At 42.3% G+C, this 19,294-nt stretch overlaps 1 long non-coding RNA gene across 1 annotated transcript; it reads left to right on the forward strand.

The window, feature by feature from the left end:
- The first annotated feature begins 7,164 nt into the window (after positions 1 to 7,164).
- Positions 7,165 to 17,323, forward strand: LOC144247734 (uncharacterized). The gene is made up of 2 exons (XR_014949857.1): positions 7,165 to 12,483; positions 14,040 to 17,323. It is a non-coding gene; the product is annotated as an uncharacterized LOC144247734 (long non-coding RNA).
- The last annotated feature ends 1,971 nt before the right edge of the window (positions 17,324 to 19,294 follow it).

The raw sequence follows: 19,294 nt of genomic DNA on the forward strand, positions 1-19,294 counted from the left end.
TGTTCTGCTGCCTTTTCCCGGAAAACTTAACATGCATTTAAAAATCCAGCACTCTCCAAATCTCTGGAATGCTTGTAGAGGCCTTTCTTAATATCTCAGTAACGGGCCCAGACCTGATGAAGAGATGCAGTTGCTGCTGTTTCTCTGTCACCAGGAGAATTAAGAGTGTTTCAGGCTTTCCTGGCTCATGAGCTGCTTCAGCTGGGAGGGGGTGGTGGCTGGATTTTGGGGTTTGCTTGGCATGCTCTGTGCAGTCCTGCTGCTTACAGGAACCCATGGGGAAAAAAGCAGGTCTTTACTGCACTGTTGCTCTGAGAATTATTTCCTTTTTAATTTGTGTCTTGTCCCTGGGTTTTCTGTAAAGAGGGGACTGAGCCAAGCCTCCCTCCACTTTTTTAGTTTTTCTCCTAGTAAAGAACTGTTGTTCCCATTCCCATCTCTTTGCCTGAGAGCCTTTTAATTTTGAAATTGTGGTAATTCGGAGGGAGGGGGTTTTACCTTTTCCATTTCACAGGAGGCTTTTGCCTTCCTTCACAGACTCCTGTCTTTTCAAACCAAGACAAGAGCCTTGGTGACACCAAGAGGATTTCCTGCTGCAATCTCTGTTGCTTGAGGGGAAGCAAAGGAATTGAGCAGGAAAGCCTTGGGATCCGTGGTGTGTATATCCCTGGAAACACCACCAATCTCCTTTAATGTTTCAGCTTGTTTGGATTGGTTTGTACAATCCACCTATTCCTAATTCTGAGGTCCCAAGGTGAAAATCTGACACAGTGGCAGCAGTTGGGTGTAGGTGGAAGACAGGTTGGAGGAAATCAGGAATTTTTCACCACTGCAGTGGCATAAACCCTATAAGCTTTACAATTGGTGTAACTCTGGGGAAACAGCTTAAGGCATTAGACAAATGTAGCAGCTATTTAATGAGTGAGATAAGAATCAGGCTATCATTTTATCTCTGTGTATGCATGGAATCTTGGAGCCTTCTGCAGCTATAAACCAGCAGCTCTGGCTATTAGCTTATTCCAGATATATTTTAAAAATCAGCCTGTGAAATGCAAGCCAATAAACTCCAAGTGGCTGTCAGTGGTGACTGAGTTATCTCCCAGGACGGGGGCATGGAGCAGGTGATGGATTTTCCAAGAAAACTCAGGCATTGTAATTCCATTACCGTGCCAAGCACTGTAATTGTTCAGGGCACTACAACCATGTCCCATTTCCCCTCTGTGCTTGTTCCCACATCCCAAAATTAATCCTGGTTGTGGCCAAAGTGCAGCTCTGGTGGCACCCTTGCAATTTTCCTGCCAGCGTGCCTCCAGTGGATAATCTATGGCTGGGATCCATCACTTATGTGCTGTTGTTTGGGTGACATATGGAAGCAATGCATCACTGAAGGACTGCTTTTGAAAAATATCCCAGAGGCTGCTGAGCTTTGTGAGAGGGGGAAAAGAATTAAAATCCTTTTTAAATGGGAGAAAGTTTAGTTATTTATAGGAGCTGGAAAGAAATGAGGGAAGGGGGGAGTGGGGTGAGAAAGGGGAATATGATATAGGGGTGTTTTGACTTTGAGAAGTACCTAAACCAGCAGGAGCTGCAGGTGTTTATGAAATCTGAAAATTAGGGAAGGGAATTTCCGTATTTCCATCATTGTGCCCTTCCCTCTGCTGGAACTGCTGGAAGAGTGATTAAAGCATTATTTGGAGCCAGGGGACTCAAAATCTCTACTTTCACTTGTCCTGTGTCAGCTCCTGCAGGAAGAACAGACACTTTGTCCTCTGACCTGCTCATGCCTTGTCCCATCAGAGCTCTGGGAGTGCTGCTGCCACGCACAAAAATATTGCCTGTGCTTGATTTTCCTCCATACTCATCTCCCTTCCTTTGCCTCTGCCCTCCTTTGTGTCCTTCCCTTCTCCCTTTTCTTATCCAACAGGACAGAAATGAATGGAGGATGAGCAAATCCTCACCTTGCACCAGCCACAGGAAGGATTTGTCCAGCATCCACCTCTTCCCAATATTTCTGGTGACATGGCAATTCTGCAGGGCTCCTGGAGGATGTCACTGTGAGAAGGAGCAGGTTTAGAAGCTTAAGTGGAAATTTTGGTGGCTGTTCCTTGTGGTTGAATTGTCCTGTAGGTATGAGGGGTGTTTAAGGGATAGCTCAGTTGAATACTAAATTCTCTGAGTGCAGGAACTCGAGTGACTGAGAAGGAACTCTTTAAATCCACAGCACTTATGTCACTCTGCATTACCTACAGGAGAAAATAAGGCTGGTTTTTTTTTGGTTTTTTGGGTTTTTTTGGGGTTTTTTTTGTTTGTTTGTTTGTTTGTTTTTTGTTTGTTTGTTTGTTTGTTTTTTTGGGTTTTTTTAAATGATTCAATACAAGATTCCAGTTTCTTTCTGTTGATTTTCCTTGCAGAAATTATTTCCATGAAAAAACTGGGATTTCCAGGGTATTTAGCATGTCCTTAAACTGGAGTCTGGTCACATATTTTCATCCTAGGCAACTGTTTTGTGAAAATTATCTTAACATGCTCCCAGTTTTGCAGGACTTTTTTTATAAGTCATTCAGGAAAGCTTTTTAAAAGGATGAGACACATATTTTGTGGATATGGAGTTAGGCTGGCTCAGGATAGGCTGGAGTTAACCAGGTTCATGTATGGGTGTAGCTGAAAAATCCCTCCTGTGAATTTTCCTTGTGAAAAATCCCTCTCCAACCTCCCTGTAAACCCATTTATGTGCCAGGACCTGCTTGGTCATGGTCTCAACCACCCAGACATCCACAGCACCTCTCACTGCTGTCCCTGGGTACTGAGGAGTGAAATGTTCTTCCCACCCTTCTTCAATGAACCCAGAGCGAGACTGGGGCATCCAAGAGTTAGGGAAAATAAATGTCTTTTTGGCATGGAAGGGAAGGAGGTTTTATCACAGGGAAATCTGAGCCAGCTCCTAAAAAATCAGCCCAAATTGGCATTGAACCTAGGCAGGATGTTTCAGTGAAATGTGAATTTTAATCTCAGTGAGAGAAGATAGTCAAAGGCTTAAGATTCAAAGAAAAAAAAAAAGGCAAACAAACTGTTACATAATAATTTCTTCTGCCGTCAAGAAAACACTGGGGTTTTTTAATGTCTGTGTTTGACTTTTGGAGAGAACTTGTGCATAATGAACGTTTTTGAAGGCACAGGACAAGTGGTTCTCGTTTCATGCAAGTTTCCGATGGTAATTAAGCACCTTTAAAGAACTGCTCACAATTAAAGTGTCAGAGCTTTCTTGAATAGTCTTAATTTCAGCAAGATTTTCATGCTGGATTCATGGGGAATATTAAAAGGCACTTCATCATCCCTGGAAATTTATGCACAGGATAGAAGGCCAGAATCAAAAGGGAAGATGAGGAACTGCAGTCATAGGAGCCAGAAGAAGAGATTGAACAACTTCTCAAGAGTTACCTCAAAAGCAGCAAAATATGCACATGTTAATAGAAGTTTGGATCATTATCTGCCTTTAGCTAATTTGGAGTTCAGTAACGACGTAACTAAAAGTGCAAAAACTCTGTAGGTATTTTATGGGAGCCAAACTTAGCGACAGAATATTTTAAAATGGTTTTTCTTTGTGCCAAGGCAAGTGTTCTCATTTGTTTTGGAGGTACCTCAGTGTCTGCTTTGTGTTTTTTTTTCTCTAGGTGTGGGATTTGTTTTTTATTTGGTGCTTTCCCTTTGTATTTTTAGTTCACTTCCTCCCTGAAATGTTAAACAGATGTTGATGTGAATGGTAGCCTGGTATATTAATTACTGCACATAATGAATCTCAGAAAATGTGATAAAGGCCTAATTGGTGTCAATAAAAGTAACACTGACAAATGCTTGTGTGTGTAATGTAGGCAATGTTCACACAAGCAGGAGAACAAACAACCCCCTCCCCTGGGGAATACCAACTCTGCCTTTGGATTTCCTCGGGAAGCAATGAATGCTAAATCAGCCAGGGAACAGCAGAAATGTCAGAACTCAAAAATGTCCCTCAGACATTTTTGGAGGTTCCGGGCCCAGGTCAGAAGCATTTGAGACCCTGGCAGGCAGCTGCAAACAGCTGTGATTTTGGGTTTGAGCCATGGAATGATTTACCAACCTTGCAGGAAGAACAAGAAGTCACAAAAGTTTAGATATTAGAGTAGAAGTAGTCACAAAGTAGAGGGAAGAATTTCTGAGTGCTGTACAGGGGGTTTTGGTTTTGTACATGGGGGTCAGAGGGTTTAATATGGATTTGGGATTTGGGCGTGCCCTGTCCTCCCTCTTTCTCCTTCCTCACCTCCATGTTCTTGGAGATGTTGGCACTCACAGATTGGTTTAGAGTAGAAAATCACCATTTAATATAGGTAATAGGCATTGGGGAAAACTGTGAACATGTAACACATAATGTACCATATAAAAGATAGAAAAGCACCATTTAACATAGGTAATAGCATTGGGGAAAACTGTAACCATGTAACACGCAATGTACCATATAAAAGATAGAAAATAACCATTTAATATAGGTAATAGGCATTGGGAGGAGGATCCAAGAGTGAGAAAATATGGGAAAACACAGCTTTGGGTTATTTTATAGATTTCCTCTTTCCTGCTCTCCAGATCCTCATTTGCTGACAGGTTCTATTTCCATTGCTTTGCCAAAAAGCCCTTTTTTTTTTTTTCCCCCAGATTTATCATCACCCAGCTACCTTGTGCTCATCAGTCCTGGGGTTTGCCAATAACTTAAACACAAATCATCAATGTTAATATAAAAATAAAGTTATCCCCCATCCCAACATAAATATCAGCAGTAATTAAATTGTCCCTAAAATTAGTCCAAATCTTACTCAAAGCTTGGTGGTTTGTTTATTTTCTTCCTTTTTTTCTACCTTTTTTTTCTCTATAATCTTTCCATTCCTCCCATTTCCCTGCCAGTGGGATTCAGCAGGGCTCAAGCAGATTTATTTTGGGTTCACCATTTCCCTCCTGTTTTTAGACAGATATTCATAGCCCTTTCATCCCCCACCTATGCCCTGACCTCTTCTAGAACCTGCCTTTAGCAATTCTCCATAATTACAGCTGTGCCTTGGGAGGCATCTGAACCACTCCAAAAGTTCAGAGCTGTGGTTGAAATTCTTGTTGCTTTCACTAATTCATCTCCAGGCAGGAATTGGCTGAGGAATGGAGACTGGGATCAGGTTAAAAATATAATTAAATAAATAAAATATCATTATTCCTTTATTATTTTGTTCTCAAGAAGTTTTCCAGAAGAAATATGTACTTAGGTAAGGACCTGTGTGTGGAGAATTCTTCTTTCAAATTTTTGTATTTATGCCTTTGCTCAATGACGGAGATAACGAATTTGCCAAAAAAAAGCATAATATCTCAAAACGCTTCTATAGCATCCTTACAAATGCACAAAATGCTCATTATTTGGGTCTATAACTTTGTCTGCAGCCTTTGGCTACAGAAATATTATTAATAAGTTCCGTGTTGTGCATCTGCAGATGTTACAAGCTCTCTTTTCATGGGGAGTTATATGGTCCACTAAATCCTCCCGCAAGCACTCTCTCCATCACAAAGGTATAAAATCAGAAAAGTTAGATAAATCCATGCAGGCAGCTGAAGGAATGTGGTTCTCTTAGGCAAGATCTTGGCTAGAACAGGCACATCCCCAGCAATAAATGTCCCCTCAACTTTCCAAACAGCCTGGGACGGGTCAATGCACGAGGCATTTATTCCTGCCAGGGCCACGAGTGCTGCAAAGAGAGATTCCAAAATCAAATCACTCAGATTGCCACTATCAAATATCATCTTTGATATAAAAATGTAAATTTCACAGGTATCTTTGTTACAATTTAATTACCAGAATGAGCACTTCTTCCAGGAGTGGGAGCTGCTCTCAGCACATTGAGAGGGAGGCAATTCAAAATTGCTGCTCTGGGGCTGCTGCAGCTTCTCTCTGTTTTTTAACAAGTGTTGGGAGTGCTGTTCCCACATGGACTCAGCCTAAAAATCTGCCTGGAACTGGAGTTTTCTCTCCTCAGGCTTAGCCTGGCTTGGTGACCTGCCTAGAACTGTAAATTATGGGCAGTGGTGGAATGTGAGAGGCAGGAAGAGTTTCAGGGGGAGCTCGGAGTTCTTTCCAGAATGCCTGAGAAGATTTTGTGGATTTGGGGCTCACCTCAGCTCTGTTGTAACCCTGAGCTGGCTGGAATTACCCTGAGTTGGCTGATGTTCTTTGGCTACCTCCACATCCAATCTGGAGGTTGTTGCACACAGCAAATATTTCAGAAAGCTGCTTGGATTTATTTCCAGAGCCCAAAACTTCATTAAAACTGCTAATCCTGGTCTTCACTCCACCTCTTTAATCTTGGGAACTATTCACCACTCACACATTTCTTCATTTGTATGGCCCAGGCAAGGAAATAATGAAGAATTGATTTTGAAATCAGGAAAGGTGTAAGCACTTAATAAATAAATAAAAATGTATTGAACCATGTCACGCAGGTGAGATTTGTCAGGGGTTAGCAATGTAACTGATTTGTAGCCTGGATTCTGTCGCTGCCTTTCCAGAGGCAACCACCTGATGACCAAAGTGATTGAGTCCTGCCAGTTATGCCTTGTACTGGTTGGGGGTTTTGTAGATCTTTTTATCATTTATATGCATTGTTTCATTAGCTTTTGTAGGTTTTTATTAGTATTTTTTTTAATATACATTATTTCATCCAATATGGGGCTTGCATTTTAGAACAAAAATACAAAAATGGTGCCTATTTGATATAAATTAATTGATTGATTAAATTACAGCAGCACTTTTTCTAGCTTTCCTTTTCTACTCCCCTGCAAGAGCCACGGGGTTGTTGTTTACAGGGTCAAAGTCACCTGTACTTACCCTTGATAATACATTTTTAAGATGGAGTGATTGAAAGTGTGGAGAGGTTTCTGGAGCTCAAATATTTGTCAGGTAGGGAGAAAAAAAATCCTTTATAATTTGTATTTGTGTTGCTCTGCCATATGCAGTAGATTATGCCCCTGAATGGTTTATGAAACGAAGCCAAACAAGTGGCAATAAAAGTGTGAAACACAGAAGGGCTTAAGTGGCACCTGGCAGGAGCTGAGTGACAAAGCAGAATAAATGTGTGACATGTCCTGTAAATTTGTGACACTCGGTCAGAATCCCTGAGAGTCACAAAGCACCTGGGGCATGATAAAGTTTAACAGCACCATTTCAATTCCACCCATTTGCTTTAGGACGTTTTATTAGGGGGATATTTCAGCAATAGGGTTTTGAGCTCTAAATTAACGATTTAAAGCACAGGGCTTCAGGAAGTATCAAAAGACTGACTCCCTTAGATGTGAAAGGTAGATTTAATCTCCCAGTATTTATAATTTTCCATTTTTTTGGCACAACTGCAACTGGTGCTGAAAGCTTCCCAATGAATAAGTGTCCCCTGGAAGCAAAGGAAAAGTTGTAAAATCCATGGCCCAGTTTGAGCCTTCTGTGAAATACTGAGCTGTGTGAAATGGTGAGAAACAAAACAGGGCACCAAGAAATAAAACAGAAATAGAGAAACAAAATAGAATCAGACAGAAAAATCCAAAGAGAGGGAGGTGTTTTTTTGCACTGTAGCAGAAGTGAAACCCCACTTTCAGATTTGTGCAATCGGAGGGTGATTGGTGATCAATGAAAGCAGCGATTGATCCGGTGATGAGCTGCCTGAAGAAAAGGCTCCTCAGCCATGGTGGATGCAGGTCCTGTGGCTGTTTAGAGGAGGGGACCAAGAACTGCCTGTGATTAATCAGCTCCTTTCTCCCAGAAAAACTGGAATCAGTTCCTGCAGCCCAGGAATGCACGGGAGGCCCCAGCAGGAAAAGCAGGGATTAGAGTGGCTGAGAAAATAGAAATCAAAAGGAAGGAGCTGCTTTAATTTTGGTGAGTAGGAAGTTGATTGATGTTGAGACAATAAAAGCACCCCTGCAGCCAGGGACTGAAATGCAGATATTGATGAAACAGCTGGTGAGGGAAGGGCAAAGTGGAGGTTGAAGCAAATTTTATTGCTGTGCAAGGGCTGCTCTGCAACAAAACTGCTGATTTTTGGAGGTCCCCCAAACCATAAGGAATTCACCCTGTGTGTCCTCACCACAACTGTACTGGCAGGTTCCACAGAGAAATGAGAGCACTGCATTAAATCTGCTGCTGATTTCTTCTGAGTGAATGTTGAATGCTTCTCCCGCTGTTGTTAGCTCAGCTCAGGTGGTGCTCTCCTCTGAGGCTGCTGTGGAGCATCAAACCACACTCCCTGTGCTGGGTTGCTTATTCTGGGGGCTTTAAATAATGCTGAGAAGGACTGGTTCTCATGGGTGTGTTTTTTATCCCGTTTGAAATGTCTGGAGTCCTCTTTCATCTGAAAATGTGTGTGAAGGCAGGCAGGAATCCCTTGAGAGAGACTTCACGTGGAGGGATCACAAATCTGACCCAACACTTGTTAGTGCTCTAGAGAGAGATTGTGCTTTGCTCCCTTTTAACAACATAGTCATTCTTCTTTGCACCTGGATCGATTATTCACATAATGTTAATAAAAATCTTCTTTAGATTAGAGTGAAAATAAGTAGCATGATGTACGAAGTGGCTGCATCACCAGGGCGGTGGAATGTTACAGAGACAGAATTTGGCTCAGTGCTGTTTGATCTGAGCACATGGAAGCTGGTTGGGTATTCCAGGCACGCAAACCTCCCTGCACAATTAAATACGTGTTTGTCCTTGTTCTGTTGGTGGAGCAGCCAAGTGAGGTTTAAATTCTTCCTGCCACGGCACCTTATTGCCAGTGCAAGCAAGCTCAAGGAACTGAAGGAATTGGCTGTAATTAACTTCATGGACCTGAGTCTTTTTAAGGGACTGTTCAGAGCTCTGTCCCAGTTCTCTCTCAGTGGGTGCTGACTCTGTGAGAAGAGTTGGGATGGAGATGAAACGTAAATTTGAAGGAATTTCAAGATTTTAGAGGAGCTAAGATTTTAGTTAGAGATAAGCCTTACTAGAGATAATTAAAATAAATGAGTAGTCCTTGATGAAGTTAAGAGTTAGTAGTTAACTAATAACTGGTTGCTTGTCAGCACAATGTTGAGTTAGCTGGGTTTATAATGAAGAATACACAAACTGACAAAGAGCTTTTAGGAACACCAGACAATTGTGGGGCTCCTGGCAGTGTCCCTGTGTTCAGGCACTGAGGGAGGAAGCAGCTGGGAAGCTGGGACCACGGTACTCAGGATGTTCAGGATGCTCACTGCTCTTTCATCACCCACCCTCGCCCTCCAGCCCTTCCCCAGGGCTGCTACAACCAGGTCTCACTGCTCAGCCCACTGGTGCATTTCTGCTGCATTTCAGGAGAAAGACTTCCAAATATTCCCCTCCAAGCTTTAATCTTACCATTTCTTTCACACTTTTATAACTTCTGTTAATCCCTTTGCCTCCTACTTACTTTATCCCACCAGATTTTGTGTATGCATTGGGAAAATAGTGCAATTTCTCCTGTGTGGATTTCGCTGGGAGTCACTGGCAGTGCACTTGCCCGCACTATGTTACCTCTCTTTTATTTATAGTTGTGATCAAATACTGCACAGGTACCTGTTAACTGAAAGGATATTTAAGCAAATAAATGTCAGCCTTGTTTAGGAAGAGAAATAGCACTGGAAAGATATTAGATTTGTTCAAACTCATGGACAATATGCAGGGAATCCTTGTGTGCTTTTCATCGTTTATGGAGCCTGTACACTTGGAATGCACCAAGGATAAGCAATATATTCTTTGTAAAGATTCTGTATTTCTAGGTCCTGGTGATTAAGTCGTGAATCATGTCACACGTGGGGCTATGCTGCATGTTAAGCACTCAGCAGTCATTGATTTCAAACAAGTGTCAGTAACTTATACTTAGGGATGGTGATGGGCAGGCAAATATCTGCTAATCTGTTTCCAAGCAAATAACCAGTTCTGAAAATTCCATCCCCAAAGAGATTTAATCATTACAGCTGATGTAATTTTCATTAGGGGGAGAGGCAGATCTGCAAGCTGTCAGCAGAGCTGAGCTGGTGCTTCTGAATGAGCTTCCCCGAGGACAGGATGTACAGGGAGGAGAAAAGGACAGCAGGAGCAGCTCCTCTCCACAGCTGATCTGGAAGAGTAGGAACAAACCATCTGCAGGGATTGCCAAAAGAAATGGAAATGAGGCATTAGCAAAAGAAACAAGTGTGGTCAGATTTGTTTATTATTGTTATTATTATTATTACTATTTAATTATTGAGAGAATTCAAATACATCTGGACTGTGTAAGGGGGGAAGGAGGTGATCAGGGTGGGACAAGGGGTGGGAAGGAGATCAGGACAGAGGGTGAGATCCCTGTGGAGGTAAAGTAGGGAAGGGGAGGAACAGAAAAGCTTCAGGATGGGAGGAAAATCCAAGCAGGAAAAAGCAACACTTTTTTTTGGCGGGGGGGGGGAAACTCCTAAGCCCAGGTTTCTTGTAAGAGAGATGAAAAGCAGGGGAAGGTTTGCAGAAGAGGAGCTGGGAAGTGTTATGGACAAATTCAATTGGGGAGGCCAATTATAGATAAATCAATTAACAAGAATTTATTAAGCAAGCGGTATTAAGCAAAAGGCTGCACTGGGTGGCTGAGGAGTCTCCTCTCCACCACGGCACACCCTCCCCCTTTGACCTTTTTGTTTTTCTAGTATTTTTTAATTTCTTTTTTTTTCTGGTTGAGGTATTTTCTCTCGATGCACTCTGTGCCTGTCCAATTAGTTGCTAGGGGGTCTTTTTTCTGCCCTTGGTGGTCATAGGGATGAAGGCTCCTCATCTTCCTTGCAGATTGTCCTTGGCCTAAAAGTTAACTTGTATATAATTAGTTACACAGTCTTCTATGCTAGTTGCATCTGCACAATTCTTAAACAGGATACTTGCTGGTTTGGGTTTTTTTGGGTTTCCCCCCCCCCCCCTTCTTCTCCTCCCACACCTTGAAATTCCCTCCTCAGTTCAAATTCTTATCTCCTTCAATGCTCGTTTTGATGAACAAAGACATTTTTATTTATTACAGGAAGGATCAGCTGCTCCATAAGTCCCTGAGGAGTTATTTACTGTGGGCTCCACAAGGAATCAGAGGAGGTTCATGAAGAGCTGAGCTAATCCACTGCTGGAGATGCACCTGAACTTCAAACCAGCTCAGGAATCCAAGTTTCGTTTTGCAAGAGGTCTCAAACCCCAAGCGCAGTTCTGCTTCTCCTTCCAGCTCTTTTCCCGTTCTGCTGCCCAGTTCTTGGTTTTTTGGGCTGCTCCTTCATCTTGTCCTGCCTTTAAGGCTGAGCACAGTGAATGCCTGGCTGTGTTTCCAGCCCCCAAAGCCATCCTGCTCGCCAGGGATGCCCCGGGGGATGTGCAGTGGGCTGTGCCCGTGTCTGGTGCATTGCCTGGAGATGGGGATTGCCATGGCAACTCGCACCTTTCCAAAGGCAGCATCAGAGCCTGAGCAAAAGGAGTTTTGCAGAAGTGAAATGGGAAAAAAAAAAAAAAAATCTGAGAGTCTGACATTTCAACATCAAAAACAGAACATCAAAATTTTCCTGGCCTGGGTTTCTCTTCCTTTGCTTTGAGAATAACCAAGTATTAAATGCTGAATAAGTGGGGTTTTCATAGTTCAAAGGCTAGTAAATAAAGAGTTTTTAAAGCAGGTTTGGAATTCATACAGGTCTTAACAGAAAAAGGATTTATTTGGGAACGGGCATTGCAAAATAGGAGTTGCTGACTCTTTCTGCTGCCAATTTAAAGGCAATCAGGTCACCAAATATTCATTGCCTCAGTTTCCCCAGCCATAAAATGGGCATGTGAAGCAGAGGAAAGGATGGACATGATGTGGGAAGCTTTAGGAAATGGGCCGGGGAAGAAAGAGCCGCTGCACAATGGAATTCAAGCCCTTTCTTGGAGGAGGGAACTCAGGATGAGGAATCATAGGCAGGGAAAGCCTTTGGATGGAAAAATCCCCAGCCCTGCTTCCAAAACTGCTCCCAAAACACTGGGATGAATCAGAGATGTAATGTACTGCCAAGGAAAGCCTGAATTTTCAAAAATTCTATGTGCTAGGCGGTTCTGAAAACTCTTTTATGAATAAGAATATAACTGAGCAAATTATCAAAATAGTTTATAAATATTTTATTCTATTTGGGTTCACGTTCTCCAGAAAAAAAAATTCTATGTGTTTTCCATACATGTTTTGAGAGCTTCAAATGGCATTTTAAAATATCAATAAGACACAGGCTTGAGGCAAAATTACTTTTTAACCACTTCTCGCTGTTGGAGATTTTTTTATTGTTAATCTGTGCTTTTATTTTTCAAATACAAATCCCTGTGGAGGATGCAACCAATTTTGTTGAAAGTTATACAAACATGAAACCAACGTGTCTGCGTGAAGATTTTCTGCGGAGGAAGATATCTTTGGTGCAGTGGTAGAGAAATTTTAAATTTTGTTTGTTTGTTTGTTTGGGGTTTTTTGTTGTGTAAAAGGGAAGGGAAGGGAAGGGAAGGGAAGGGAAGGGAAGGGAAGGGAAGGGAAGGGAAGGGAAGGGAAGGGAAGGGAAGGGAAGGGAAGGGAAGGGAAGGGAAGGGAAGGGAAGGGAAGGGAAGGGAAGGGAAGGGAAGGGAAGGGAAGGGAAGGGAAGGGAAGGGAAGGGAAGGGAAGGGAAGGGAAGGGAAGGGAAGGGAAGGGAAGGGAAGGGAAGGGAAGGGAAGGGAAGGCTGTCCCTGCCCAGAGCTGGGGTGGGACTGAATGGGATTTTAAATCCCTTCCAATCCAAACCATTCCATGATCCCGAGTGAACCCTGGATGTTTGAAGAAGTTTGCTGTGTACTGGCCCTTGCTTTCAATTCAAGAAATTCAAGCTACTGGTGAATGAGAAGAGTTTAGCCAATTCAGAAACCTTTTGTACTTAATTCCTGCGAATTGTGGTTTCTCAGCAAGGGTCATAGGTTGCCCTTTATTCAGTGATCAGGAGTCAGGAGCAAATTACTAAAAACGAGTTCAGCTCTGTTTTTATTGGCTGCCTTTAATAAAAATATTTTTAAAAATTTTAAAAAGTAAAAACACCTGTTAGGCATTCGAAAGACACGTTGAGAGAAAAATTGCAGCTTGTCAGACCCTGAATTTTTGCCTCCACTCTGCCCGTGTAAACTGTAATTATAAAATCAGCTGGGCCACAAAGACAAATATAATAAATGGATATTTTACAGTATGTAAACTATTATGGAATGACCTTTGGCTTTTAATTTCTCTGCCTGCTCTGGCAAGTTGACATGTGTGAGCAAACATATCGATTAATTATTTTCAATGATATAAGAAAAAGGGCCGAAGGGACAAATTTCAGATAATGGCATCAGCATTAGCCTGGAATGATGGCAACTTCCTTGGCAGGTGGAGAAGTAAAATTATTCTCCTCTGCCAAGCTGGACTGCATAAGGAATTAATTTTTATAAATATATTGATTCCCTATGGATTGCTTGTCAAGGAGATGCTCACATCAGCTTATCTGAATTAAAAGTGGGCATCAAAGGAGGAAACCCACATCAGTACTTCAGCTTGCACACCACAACCTGCATTAAGTGACGAGTCAGATTCATGGTTGTGTATTTTCCTTCCAGGAAGCTCCTTGCACCCAATGGATATTTCCTCTGGAATGTTTGAAAATCGGCTATTTAGGAACGAGTTGTTTCTGGCAGTCCTTGTCTGGCTGTTGGTGCCACATTCAGTGGGTATTTGGTTGTGGGTCCTGGCAGAGGGTTGCAGAAGTGAAAAGGGAATCCACTGAAATCCCATCATCCTTTCATTGGTGTGGGAACTGAACACAACACTGTTCCAGTTGGTGGAGCGTAAGAAGGATTCTCAGGTCACTGAGATGCACCAGCAGAGGTTGAAACACTTGCATCATTTTTTAACTGCATGATCTTGGGGAAAAAAACCCTTCAGAAACCACTTGTCTGTATTTTTGGTCTATCTGTGTTTGTGCAGCTCCTGGTGCAATGCAGCCACCAACTGAAAAAGGCTCCTGTGTCCAGGTAACAATTGAAAGGCAACATTATTAAATCATAAAATATTAACTGAAATATTCCAGTCATGCAAACATTTTAATCTAAAGAGAGTGAATATTCCCATTTTCCTCCAGGAGGAAGAAAAAGCCTGAATTTAAGAACAAAAATTTTTTCCCCCCTGAAACTCCAGACAGTAACAGAATTAACTCCTAAAGATAAAGATCTGAAGATCAAGATAAATGTTTTATTTCATTTCAGATGGCTGCTAATCATGAAACACAAAGCATTAGGCACCATCAGCAGGGCTTTGTGTTTCAGTGAAAAGACATCAGGAGGAACAGATTTACAGGATGTTCTTCAGTGATGCCACAAGAGTCATGCAGATGCTGCCTCTGACTTCTTGCCTCATTTCCTTTTCCAGCCTGTGACTTTTAAAGAAAAGCAAAGCAATTTGCCCTTTTTGGATCATCAGCAATGAAAGAGTGAGTTCTTCACCAGCAGTGAAAGCCAAGCTGCAGCAGTGCAGCTCGGAGTTGTAGCTGCTCACTGATGCCTGGTAAATTGGATAATGGTTTTCAGCTTCTTTTCATTGTTACAGCTGTTGGCTTCAATCTGGTTTGGTGGTTTGATTAAAATAACGTTATTTCTCTAACTTGGCAATTACCTGGTGACACAAATGAACTCGGTTTTTTTTGGTGTTTTTTTTTTTGTTTTGTTTTGTTTTGTTTTTTCTGAGGAGAGTCAAGGATCTGCTCAAGAGGAAATCACCAACAGGCACAGAAAACTGATACAGCAGGACAGCAAAATCAAATATAGGACTTGAAAAACTTCACACAGAAAATCAGTGGAGAAGGAAACCTGCAATGCTTTCTGCTTTTTTAACCCCTTCACCCAAACTCATCCCTTTTTCCAGGGAGGAAAATTTGCCATGGTGACACTGTCACCAGGCACCAGTTTAGAAATGCCACATCCCTAAATCTCCTGGAATTATTTGAGAATTTTAGAAAATGCTCTAAAGAGTGTGATGGCAGGCTGAGGTAAACTCCTGTGTGTTAATCTCTAGAAGAAACTAAAGAGCAATTCATAGAAGTGCAAACAACAATGAAAAACTCTTCTCCAGGGGCCATTATTTTGTCTTTGTGGAAGGCATCAGTTGCCTTTGTGTCAATGGAAATGGGCAGAGGAGGGGAAGTCAGGCAAAGAAAGAAATATTCTTCCCGTTTTATGGCCAAGGAGTTTTGGCAGAGGCACCTGACAGAACTTCCACAGCCTCATCTTGGAGCAGTCAGGATGGGAATTCAGATTTAGTTCCAATAAGCAGCTTTTATCACAAGATCGTTTTTCTTCCTTTTATAACTCGTAGCATCTGCATAAATAACCAATAAGCCTTTAAAAATGAATCCCTCTTCTTCTTCTTCTGTTCCATTTCCAGTTCTCAGCCTGGTTACACTGGCCAGTTTATTATCTCAGATGTTTACTTTACACTATAAATGGAATGACTTCTTTCCCTTCTTCATGTTTCGTGGTCATAATATCCTCCAGTGTTCCATTATCTCTCGGTACCTATGATAGATCAAAATCTTATGGACTCACTGTTTTGTAAGAAATTAAATTGGCTGTAATAGAAAACGTAAGTAGCTGTAATGGCTTTTTATAAGTAATGGGTAAATTGGATTTTCTGTAGTTGAAATGGATTTCTAAATAATTTACCATCCTATGTAAATTCGTGCAAGAATGCAAGGAGTGAGACTGGGAAAATCACAATCCAGTGTCATTCTGGAGAGATTGTGTATTTATAGGGACATTGTTCATTAATTTTTGAGAACAGACCTATTATTTATCAGGCACATTCTAGATTCCATGCTGGTCACACTGCAGTCACTTAAGGCCTCTAAAATCATGCTGGAAAAGGGGAAAATGTCAGGGAAATTTGGATCAAATGATGCCTTAAGCATCGATAGAGATAAAATCTCTTTTAAATTTATGCCAATTGTCAGGGAGAAAATAGGTTTACCTATAGTGAAAATTTGAGGAGCATTCTAAAATATTCCAAGCAGAAAGGTTTTGTTGGAGTTCTCATGTTTCAATTACAGTTTCAACATCAGTCTTTGTTGCTCTCATATTTCACCACAGCAGAAGTATTGATCAGAGCACAGAAAGTATTGGTGATTCATCTCCAGCTGCACTTTTGTGCCTCTGGTTTGTGTTTGTTTGATGACAAACAGTGTGACACCGAGCTGATGAGCTGGCTGATAAATACCTGCTCCTCTGCATGCTAAATGTCATAAACTCCATGCACAGCAGAATTTCTCTGTTCCTTCTTCTCTCACAAACAGTGCTTTGGCAGAATTTTTTGGCTCAGTTTGGTGAGACTCGTCCCTCTTTGCTTTACTCCTTGCCCATTCCATGCCTCTGCCCCGCTCTCTGATTTCAGCAGAGATGAAATTTTTATTTATGCCAGAAGATCTCTGTGTGCTCAAGGAGGGGACCTGTCAGACACATCCTGGCACCAGAGCTTTGGATGATGTTTAAATCATTCCGATGGTCAGTACTGCCCATGGGGAGTGCCAGCGACAGGGGCAGCTCAGCCCATCACTGCCCTCAGCTCAGCTGTCACACCCAACAGGGCCCCTCTGTCCTGGGAAATCCTTCAGCCCACAGCATTTCTGGGATGGGGTTGTGCTCACCCCACACAGAGAAGAACTTTTACAGGAACATCTGGGGACCTGAAATGCTGTCCTGGTAAGACCAGCATGGATTCCATTTCCCATCTGCTGGAGGTGGGGCAGGTTCCTTGTCTCTCCCAAGAACAATGTCTCCCTCGGGAGAGATCTTCTGTTCATGGCCATTAATGACTCCCTGCATGGCTGGGAAAGTTCCATCAGCCCGTGGGGAGATGCTCCGCCCAGAGGGAGGAGCCAAGCATTCCTAGCTGCAGAAAATCAACATTTTTGGGACACCAGGGCAGCCCTTGGCTGGATCCCCAGAGGAGCAGCTTCTTCCCCGCTGGATCCCCAGAGGAAGACCAGGCCCAGCTCCTCCATCCCCAGACTCCAGAGAAAACTCCACCCTTCTCCAGATCCCCGCTCCAGCAGCATTCCATCTGCCCCTCCAGAGGAGCAGCCACCATTTCACTGGACTGTTCCCAACACCCTGACTGCTCAGGGTGGCAGGGTTCTGACTCCAGCACTATTTGTGTTTGTACTAATTGCATTTTTTAAATTTATTTTTTTTCTATTAAAAGAACTGTTATTCCCATTCCCATCTCTTTGCCTGAGAACCTTTTGATTTTGAAATTGTGGTAATTTGGAGGGAGAGGGTTTTACCTTTTCCATTTCACAGGAGGCTTTTACCTTCCTTCACAGACTCCTGTCTTTTCAAACCAAGAGAAATACATACCCAAGGACAAAACCCCAAGCTAGGAAACCTCTGGGTTTTATTTGCATATCTTTGAATCAAGGGTGGTTTTTTTGCTGGCTTAACACAGACACCTTTTAATGCCAAAACTAAGTTGTACCAAATAAAGGAAGTAATTAATGCACTGAAAACAATCAATATTGAAAACCCCACTGCATGTAAAAAGTAACACAGACTATGGAGAAGAGTGAATTAGCAATAATTTTAAATGTGATTTTTTTTTAACCCCACTTCATTTACTTGCTGTGGTGTTGGTTGGTTCTGGGCTCATTAACTTATACACAAATCAGCATTTTGCTTCGTATACACTGTGTGTGTAATGAATATTCTAAACTGGTGTTTTATTAATGAACTACCTTAATTAGTGGGCAAAAAATACTCCAAACCTCCAAACACCTTTAAAATCGTGTGATTTCCAGGGCAGCATGAGAGAAGCAGAAGGTAACAGTGAATTTCTAATTCCCTTCAGAAAATAAAAATCCAAAGTAATGGCTGCAGCTATTTGTGTCGGCCATAAAAATTGATATAACATGTGGTAAACCTCCTATTGGGTATTATTACAAATGATTGATTCCTCTCTCCTCCTCCAGTTTAGATGGTGTAGTTCTTACTGTACAAACAACTCATGAAAAGTCAACATGTTTTACAACTAAATTATTTACAGCCACTCTGCAGAACATGGAATAATATTTTACGTTAAGTGACATTAATTAGGGTGGAAATATTCACATGGCGGAGGGCTGGGAGATGGCTGCTGCAAAGGAAATTCTTTTCCTTGCAGTCTAAATGCAAATCAGAAGCTTGGAGAGTCATGACCACATTGCTCTGGAGGGAGAAATAATTCCCATTAAGTGCCAGCTCTGAAATAACGCCAAGATTTGGGGAATGTGAGCCAAATTCAAGGCAGTGACAGTCTCAGGCATTGCTGTCTTTGAAGGTTTTAGTTGTGTTTGAGATTTGCTTTAATTACAGGTGAGATTTATCTCATAGGTTTGGGTTTTCTTCTCCTAAACCATGGTTATTCTCAAGTGTCTGGGTGGGATTGGAGTCACAGACCCGGGACTTTGAGGTCGATGCAGATATTGTGGTTTGAAAATGTGCAGTGGAACACTCAAGAGTTCCTGAACTCCTGCTGCTCAAAACTTCTGCCTAAAGTGTGTTTCTTCAGAAGGAACTGGCGATTGATTGTGCACCACCTTGTATCCACCATTCCAAAATGCAGTGTGAGGAAAGAAATCATCAAATCATGGAGTGGTTTGGGTGCCACTCCTGCCATGGGGCAGGGACAACCTCCACTATCCCAGGCTGCTTCCAGCCCCATCCAGCCTGGCCTTGGACACTTCAGGTATCCACGGGGAGAGCCACAGCTTCTCTGTGCCCTCCAAGCAGCTCAAAAACAGATTGGAATTTAAAAATCTCATGTATAAAATGAGACATAATGTGGGAATTCAGGGCTTCCCTCTGGCTGCCCTGGGACCCTGGCAGGGCTCAGGAACCCCCTGGACAGAGCCCCAGAGACACTGGCTGTGATCTCTGTCCATGGAAAAGAGTTTTCAATCTCACAGGATCAATTACCAGCTCTGAGAGTTTGATATCAGTAATAATTAAGTGTGGCACGGTTGCAAAAGTAAAATTTTAGGATTCTAGATGAGGGGTTCAAAGGGGACAAGATGGAGGAAATTGGGTGTGCCTTGTCCTTTTTCTCCTTCTCCATGCCCTCCATGTGTCACTGTGGTGTTGGCATTTTTCTGTTGGTTCAGGCTGGGGACACACTGTCCAACGTAGGTGACAGATATTGGCATGTTATTGTCAATCCAG

The sequence above is a fragment of the Lonchura striata genome, chromosome 22 (genome assembly GCF_050655825.1).
Source record: "Lonchura striata isolate lonStrDom1 chromosome 22, ASM5065582v1, whole genome shotgun sequence".
NCBI classification, from domain to species: domain Eukaryota; kingdom Metazoa; phylum Chordata; class Aves; order Passeriformes; family Estrildidae; genus Lonchura; species Lonchura striata.